This window comes from Orbicella faveolata, unplaced genomic scaffold (genome assembly GCF_042242905.1).
Source record: "Orbicella faveolata isolate gen_17 unplaced genomic scaffold, um_ofav_v1 contig_34, whole genome shotgun sequence".
NCBI lineage: Eukaryota > Metazoa > Cnidaria > Anthozoa > Scleractinia > Merulinidae > Orbicella > Orbicella faveolata.
Window position 1 is genome coordinate 25,259,692 of NW_028301563.1, and position 9,600 is coordinate 25,269,291.

The 9,600-nt window shown below is 42.0% G+C and overlaps 1 pseudogene; it reads left to right on the top strand.

The window, feature by feature from the left end:
* Positions 1–200: 200 nt before the first annotated feature.
* On the top strand, positions 201–3,462 carry LOC149105432 (uncharacterized; annotated as a pseudogene).
* The last annotated feature ends 6,138 nt before the right edge of the window (positions 3,463–9,600 follow it).

Here is a 9,600-nt window from a genome sequence, read left to right on the forward strand (position 1 = left end):
AGATCGTGTCCTCAGTCCTCCGAACAATGAGCCCGAAAGACGCAGGTTCTCTTTGGCAGGCCACTGTCTCGTCTGCTGCCATGAAGAAGGCCCTTGGTCTAGAAGACTTATCGCAGCCGTTAAAAGACTACATCGAGGCTTTGGCAGAGGGTTACGGCAAGGCAAATGGTTGGGACACGAGAAGACAGATTCTGTCCATCATGGCAGGTCTTGCCAGCTAAAAGGCCATCTCAGTGTTTATACCAGGCTTGTCGAGATATCACTACACCATAGCCAACCTTCATCGCCTGTAGTTTGGGCGCGGCGCTTGCATGACCTACCAACCATTAGTGAGAGTAAGAGTTGAGCGGCAGCAGTTGGACCATTTTCTGTCCTTCATTACGAGTCCTCATTTAGTCCAAGATCTGCCTTTTGGACAGAACATGCTGACGCTTTCCTCAGGAAAAACTATTGAAATACCGAACGTCATCCGTACGCTTATTCCACAGAGGATAGCGGGCCAGTACGAACAGTACTGCGATGAGACGGTATTCGAGCCCTTTAGCGAGCGCACCATATTGCGGATACTAGCAGAGTGCAAAGCTTCAGTGCGCAAGTCTCTTCAATGGCTTGATTACTTTGCCGCAGAAGGTGCTCACGCTTTTGAAGACCTTGAATCCTTAGTGCGCCAGCTTAGCGAACTCGGATTGGGAAAGGAATCAGATGCCATTGACACCCAATCCTTGAAGACTGCCAAATTGTACCTTAAAGGCGATTTCAAGCTAATAGTTTTTTGAAAACTAACCTTAAAAAATTGTAGGACTGGGACAAAATCTCTCTCGCGGTGGGTTGCTCAAAATTCACTTTGAATATGCCTTTTAAACATAGATACTAATGTTTATTTTTTTTTTCTAATTCATTCTACAGTAGTAATTCTGTAAAACGGCAGTAAAACGGTTATCTAGAAAAAGCAAAAATTAGTCCAAAGGCTCTCCCATCGAAAGATCAGGCTTTGATGAGGGAGAAGGGGATGGCGAGAGGGGTGGAGGGTGGGGGTGGGAATGGCCAATTGATGGGAAAAGTGCCTTAGTCACCTTTTCCATTGATTTTTTAATGGTGTTTTATTTTAACCGCACACGATTTTTTTCCCTTTATTCTCTTTAATCTAAGGCCAGCTGAATATGTACCTTATTAGTGTAGCGATCTTGGCGATACAGGTATGACGTGTAATGCATTTAAATGCATTCCTTGACAGGTTCACATTAGCACCAACTCTGAGGTAGCCAGTCACTGTAGTGTGTTCGCCCTTAGCGATTGTACCAACCCAGACCTTCGGCAACAATGCGATCACCGACAAGAAGACGTATGCGAGCAGTGCGAAAACCTAAATTCTACGCTTGCCGCCATTTCAGAAGCCGTAGCTAGGACGCCGTTTCACACGGATGACGACAGAGACGAAGCTGTATATCTTACCAATCACGCCACGCTTGCCATCCAGTCATGGAAATGTCATTTGTTACGATTAGCACACCAAGACCAGGCTCGCCTGGATGTCATCGTTGCCCTCAACCAAGAAGCGGTTTTCATTGTAAACGACTGGGCAATGAAGTCCTTGCCGCAGAGGTACCGAGAGTTCCAAGCAGACTGGTTTTGCAAGCGTGGTATATCCTGGCACATATCAGTCGTATACCGACGGGTAGAAAGGGTCCTACAGTGGCAAGGGTTCATCCACGTCATCCAGTCATGTAGCCAGGGAAACTCTGCAGTCGTAGCCATCATGCACTACGTTCTGACCACACTTAAGCAGGAGCATCCGGAAATCAACACGGCCTTTTTTCGTCAGGATAACGCGGGGGGTTACCATTCTTCCCGCACAATCCTGGCGTGTCGACATATGGGAACACATTGCGGAATTCGGGTGGCACGCATTGATTTTAGCGATCCACAAGGGGGTAAAGGTGCGGCAGATCGATTGGCTGCGTCACGCAAATTCCATATCAGGGCATACATAAATGAAGGACACGACGTGTGCACTGCAAATGACATGACAATTGCATTGATTTCTCTTGGAGGATTAGAGGGAGTCCAAGTGGTTTCCATGGACACCATTGCCGAGACGCAAGACACGGCCCAGACAGTAGCAAGTATCACAAAGCTGAACAACTTTGAGTTTACTTGAACAGATACCGTTACTTGTTGGCGTGCATATGGTGTCGGTCCTGGTGATGTAATCAAACTGGATGTATCGTCTTTTAGGTCTTCTGGTGAGTAGTCCAATATTGTAGACATAATGTCACGATTTGTTCTACGGACTGAGAAACTCTCTTATTTTGCCGTTACTACGGTGTTCTTCACAATTCGACCTTAATTAGATACAATAACGAGTGCGGAAAACCTCCCTGATTAATAGTGTTAGGTAGAGAGGGAACGAGGGATGGGTAATGCTTTTCAGTAGTACCTCTTCAACACCTGTTATTACCAATAACAATAACTGCATTGTTACTTGTTCCTAGATTGAAATATAATGTGGATGTGTGTCTCATCATGTTTCAGAACCTAGTCAGAGCGGACTAGTGGCAGCATTTTCCCGGGGAGACTTCAAACCTTTGGTCAACAAGTCGACCAAAGCGACAACTCCTGAAGCCAGCGCGGAGGAAATGCAGAATGTCAATCCAGAGGAGAGCAACAAAGTTGCTGGGGTTTATTCATGTCCCCAGGATGGGTGCGTGCGCATCTTTCAACAGGTATCGGCGCTTGAAAAGCACTTGTCCCTCGAGAAATGCACACGGTCCCCTGAGAGACATACTGTGATAGATCTAGCCAAAATGGGTTACAAGTCAGCCCTGGAGGAGGGCGTTGGCGTTTTACCAACCCTAAAAACCTCAACGCTTTCCCAGGATTACCCTATTGCAGCTGCCAAGGAGGGATGGGCTCTAAGAGCTGTCAAAAAAAGCTTATCGGTTCAGCGATAAACAAAAGTCCTACCTTTTGGCTAAATTTCGTATCGGCCAAACAACAGGCCGAAAGCTCGATGCGGAGGTCGTTGCTCGTAAAATGCGCCGTGCTCGTGGTGCTGACTGTCTGCGCCTTTTCCAGTCATCAGAACTCCTTACAGCCTCGCAGATCGCTACTTACTTTTCACATCTTAATGCTGCCGCTCGCCAGCAAGACATGAATGAGTAAGATATCCAGGCATCAGAAGAGGAAACAAATTTCATTGGCGCCAGAGACTTGCCGGCCACATCAAGCCAGATCCAGCGTCCCATTATGTATGACCAGTTCCATCTTTGCTCAATGGTGAAAGGTGATACCTTGAAGATGCTCAAGTTATCAATGCTACAGCGTGTATGCGAGGGCCTGGGTCTAGATGTACCACAGCCTCCCGTGCGCAGGAGAGCTCCGTACATGGAACTACTAAAGGACATAACACAACTGTTCTTGTCAACAGTGAACAAACCTTACGATCCCCAAGGACTGTACTGAGGCCTGTTTACAAGAAGGGAGGGTACCGTATCAGTAGGGTTATCCTACCCCGAGTTAACAAGCAAAATCAAATTTTGATTTCAAGCTCTTAATCATCCAGACACCATTTTTTCCTTGACTTTAGAACGCGTTTGAAGGCAAGACTATAAACAATTCTGCTTAAGGATATTTTAGCGACAGTAGCAACAAACATATCGGAAACTTAAGCGCCAAACTAAATATAAACAATTTTGGTAATTAATTGTTGATCGTCAGTGTGTAGAACATATTTTGTTTCATGGAATTGAAATTACGTTGTTCAGATAGCTGAGTTGTACCTATCCGAGTCTTTACAAGGACAACATATAACCCAGGTGCAAGGGTAACATTCACGCTCAGCTAGGGTTTGTCATGGTCGTGCCTTCTGGCTGCCTCATAAGCACGCCGATACAAAACAACAAACTTTAGATTGCTAGAGAAGTCTTATTGTTAGGATAACTGTGGCATTAGGGTTACCCTTTCTTTTTGTTCACAGGTCCCTACGACGCCGACCACTCCCCTCTCGCTTGCCGCCAAAAACAGTGTGTGAAAAATGGGCAGCAAAAGTTTGGCCGCAATTTGTATTTTGCTTGTAAAATACTCAGAAAACCGTGACACCTGGAAATAAGCGAGGTTGTATTTGATTTTACAGTATTTGAGAATACTGCTAACTTAAGCTCACTTGTCTGCTAACTCGGCTTTTACATTGACAACAGATATAGTATCCCGTCTCCGCATGCGTGACTCAAAGGAGTGTTGCGTTACTCCGGGTCTCTCGCGTTTCAACAGCAAAACCACCGTTATAAAATGTCAGTTATCCTTGGTAATAAAGGTACTTGATTCGAGAAATATATGGCTTGAGAGACTGCATGCGGTGTTATTGGGGTAGGTTCAAGCTCTTGGTATGTATTGCGTTCACTTTGGATCTGAATATAAGCTCCGCACGATGAGCCGAGTTGTTTTTAAGCATTAAGCGGGCGGAATTAATATTTGCTATAATATTGGGCATAAAACTACAAGAGTCACAAGCGAAATTAACCTGTTCAGCTCCTGAAAGTTGTCTTATAAAATCATAAATTATACGCTAATAAAGATATAATGCTGTTGTTTTCGTTGCAACTTATTCAGGAACGTTTGCGGCAAGTATGTTTGTGTACTCTTGTCCCATGTGAAATCGACAGATTATCTGTTGACAACTGGTTTTCAAATTTTATCATTGTTTTAATTTTTTTCACTCGCAGGCTTTCAATGGTTTATAATGATTTATCTAACTTAAGGGATAGATTAGTCGTACTGTCAAGCCAGAAAATACAAGAGCTTATATTTTTTTTCCTTAACCACTAAGTTCAGCGTCCATTTCGTGTTCAAATTATCTGGTCATCTGTGAGTTGTACATGACAAACAACTTCGTTTTGCAGAGACGGAAGCGCGTTGAGTTCGAGCTTGAGATTTGGAAGGATAACAGCTAAAGAACAAAACGTTTAGCCTTTAGAGTTAAATTTCGAAAAAACAACATACCAGGAAGGGTTTTACCCACTCAAAATTAGCCAATATTTTACCTCCGGTTAAGCGGTCGTCGCACGCGTTTTTAGGATGGCTTGAAAATTCAGAATATTAAAGCATTTGACATATTTGTTACGTTAGACTTAAAGAGGAATAGCTATTCTATACCTGAATAGACTTTAACAGTAATTGATTAAATTTCAAGACTTAACGAATGCTTCGTCTTTCCGTGTTATTTGGGGCATTCCATTGGGCGGAAAACGCACTTTGACCTCATTTTCAAACTTTAGAATCTTTTTCGAAAATAAAAAAACGCTGAAACGTAAAATTATGAGTTTTGAAAACAGTTCACCAAAGGGTATCTTGAGGCGAATTATGACCAATGTGCCAAAAAATTCGCTGTCGCAAGACTCTCAATGCTCTCAGGCAGGAGCTCTTAAAACGCTTGTTGTGTAAGATAAATTCCATGTTAAGTCAGCGCAGGAAAAGTGCAAAGTTGATTTGGACATCAAAGAATAGTATAAGAATTTGCAACAAATTCGTCAAAATATCTCACACAAAGACAAATGTAAGCGTAATAATGACAAAAACTTAGTTAAAATACCCTTCGAGGACATTGCTGATAGAGACGGACAAGACATGGTTGATATGGACAAGTTATATATTCATATAATTGACACATTAAACTGTTTCTTAATAGTTTCTTAGTAAGATCATCAATTTCGGCGATTGTCGCCTTTTAAAACGCTTGTTGTGTAAGATAAATTCGATGTTAAGTCAGCCCGGACACTTTGTGACTCTCTGCCCTAATCTCCTATGTCTCAGGCTAAATATGAGTGGTGTCACAAATGAAAGAGATCCTGAAATTCCGGGATCTCAGAATTTTCTAGATCGAGAAACAACATGGAAAGGATCTTGTAAGAAAGTTTTGTTTTCCCATTTTTATTTTTATTATTCTTGTTTTCTGTAAGATTGTATCCTATATCAGGAAGGGAACCTCCTAGCACACACTCTTTAATTTCCCTTTTATCGTGCAATTGACACTGGTTGTGATTATTTGTTGGTAGGTACTTGCAAAACAATCAGTTGAAAGACTTACCTGAGGATATTTTCCGCTACAATGAGAAGCTGGAATACCTGTGAGTAGATCTCTTCGTGTAACTCTAGATTACCGTAACTAAATTCCCAACTAGCCAATCAGAAGTTGTGTCTACTGTCTTGATTTCCTGAGACATCAAGTCACTGACCTGATATGGCTACAATATGAGGTCATTTGGCCGAATTTGGGTACGGTAAATACCTAATCGTTCCTTTCTGGTACGCTTTGGCGGCATATCAGGCTGGTTTGGTCTCGCCATGGGTATTTCGGTTGGACTACCTGTCGCAAAAGTACGTACCATGGTTCGGCCAAACTCACCTGGTATGCGGCTGAACGCAGTTTAAGAAAGTAAGTGAAAGAATAATTTGGCAGGTAGCAAGTCCGCCTGCTGAACGGCCACAGAACAAGCAACGGCGTGGAGTTCTGTAACCACTGCACTCGATAAATTTATAAGATAAATTTAAACCGTTTTTATGAGCCACTAGATAGACGCGAGAATCCAAACTTTATTTCCAAGGTCGAGGTCAGCGACGTGTTCTATCTTTTAAAGTTTCGGTCTTGATAATACAATTGCTGCTCTTGTCTTCCAAGCAGTCTCCAATCGTTTTCCCAAGGTGCACTTTATATATATATATATATATATATATATATATATATATATATATATAGAGAGAGAGAGAGAGAGAGAGAGAGAGAGAGAGAGAGAGAGAGAGAGAGAGAGAGAGAGAGAGAGAGAGAGAGAGAGAGAGAGAGAGAGAGAGAGAGAGAGAGAGTAATTGAATAGGATGAGCAGGGAAATAATTACAACTAACTGCCTCATTTTATCTTTGGATCACCAACCTATTCCCTTCGGAAGGCGATTCACAGTGATTCCTGACAAATATTTAATAGCAGTGTATGATGGGAACAGAAATCGAAACAACAAAGAAATGAGTGAAAATGTGTTCAGCCGGGAATCGAACCCGGGTCTCTCGGTAACCGGTCAGATGCCTTACCACTAGGCCACTGAACCAACCCCGCCATTCAGCGGAATTGGAAGGACCTTTAAGTAGCAGGCTCTGGGGAGAATCACGCATTTTCTGCAGTTAGGATCGCGTCACTCCGCTCAAGTTGATATATATATATATATATATATATATATATATATATATATATATATATATATATATATATATATATGTTTTAATCTCTCGCTTTCAATTTGGCGAATCTAAACTCTTTGGCCCTCTTAATTCTTTAACGCGTATTTTCTGTGAAGGCTGGACATGAATTACGACGTAGAAAACTAGTACAGTCCTACAATACGAAGAAAAAAACTTGAACAAATCAAGTGAAGACAGGAGAGAATCTACACCGCTTTCTTCGTTTATACAACCATTGACATTACAAGCCTTTCGATAAACGTAGTCTAGTTCAGGGTCGCTGACGCCGTTTTGCTCCGAATAGTCAATTTCGGCTGCTAAAATTAACAGCGCTTTTTAGCTAAGTTTTGGTACAAACAAAGTTTACCATGAGGATATGCACGTGTAAAACAGTAAATTTAGGGAATAATTTTGCTTCAGTCGGGTGAGGTCAACGTCCTGCGCTCTGATCCACTCTGATTGGTTAAGTGAGAGCAAAGTGTAGAGAGCAAACTTAGTCATGCAAAAAAAAAACCATGTGTGTTACAGAAACTGTAATGACACAACGCTGTTTAATTGGCTTTCCTGTCAAAATTCGAAACATGTAAAGAACAGACGGAAAATATGCAATACTGATTGAGTAGCCCTTACGATTTCCTTTCATGCATACATTCCCCCTCAGGTCATGATTTGTTGTGGTTGAAAAGGTCCTTTTAAGAACTAAGAAAATGTCCTTTAGAATGTCACGGGTAAACTCCAAATACCACAGTCTCTTAATTCGCCGACGAGCTGACAGCCTCCTGTAGATTAAATCCAACCATGTACAGGCCTCGCCTTTTAACTCTGCTCCTGTGTTGAGTGATGATTCACACAAAATGGAAAAAAGTATTTTCCTCAAGCGTGGCGTTCGTAAAGACCTCTTAAATATCTTTTTGCCTCTTGTTTAACAAAAAAAATGGGAAATTTACCTCCAGGTCAGTGCATTCTGTGAAACAATTGACATGTGACTCGATAGCTTCATCTGTGTTTTCGCTTTTTTCGTCACTAGAGTCTTGTAGCTCTTCTCTGTCAATATGAGTCACTTCTTCGAGAACATGAAATGGCACAGAAGCCGCCATTTTGAAATTTGTTTTCAATATTGATGCGGGCTTCTGCTGATCCGAGATGCGATCACTCCGGCATTTCTGTTGGCGCGTGTGCCCAGGGTGATTGATTGGATACAGAATTTGTGACATTACGTTGTTTGTACCCAATCAGTGCGCTGCATTTGATCTTGCAAGTTTATGCTCTCTTATACCGACTTGTTATACCATTTGATCGCTATAATTGAGTTTACTAGTTCAGCTAGGTTATTATATGGGGTACAACGAATCCGAAAATATTAATTTTAGTGGCAGGTCATATGAAGCCAAAATGACCACATACATTTCTTACGAAATGCGCAAAAAAAAGTGCAAAATTGATCTGGACATCAAAGAGTAGTATAAGAATTTTGAGCAAATGCGTCGCAAGATCTCACAAAAGAAACGGCGGTCCACGGGAAAATACGCTTGGTCGCCAGAAGCGCCTTTTGCGGGTACGTTAGAGAGAGTTGGTATTTTTCGATGGATAAATCAGTGGGAGATATATTTTCACAACTCCTTAGGAATAAAATGGCACATGCAGACCACGGAAATTCAGTTCTAAGTGGTCAACAAAAACAACTAAACGTTCCGATGGGACGTGTTATTAAGGTCATGACTGCTGTTACGGACTATGCACTGTGGCTTTTTTTCAAATGGAGTTTACAAGCTGATGGACTTGGACATTGATATTGGCAATGACAATGAGTGTTGTTTTTCCTCACACTGAAGAAAGAAAGCTTACATTAGTGCACATTAACCTAAGGTGAAGAAAACATGATCAAAGGAAGATGACGCTTCCGTTTATGTTTTCCCTTGTTGGAAAACTGTCAGAAGAAATTATCCCTTTCGCTCAGTTCACCTCAGTGTACTTTGGTTGCTGGTTCAAAATCATTTTTTGTCCCTTGCATGGGAGATGTTTTGTCGTTGAATTGAAAATTGTTTGTGTCGTTGATCACTACCGCGCTCTGAGTTGCTCTGTTTTTCTGCGAATTCGATTAATCATTTCTGCCCGGGTTTCTCAATCTGTCACTGATCGCGCTCCGAGCTACAGGAGTTGTTTTATTGGTGTACCAGTATTCACAACTAGGTTCTGTCGCTTCTTTTCCAAGATCGCCATGCTTCTAGTTGTTTGGTCGCTGTGCCGACATTCAAATTTATTTCTCTCGCAAAGTGCTACACTCCAAGCGGCTCTAAGGTATTTGTTGTTGTATTCAAAATTATTTTTGACACTGATCGTCCCACTTCGAGCTGTTTTGTTGCTGGATTCCAAGTT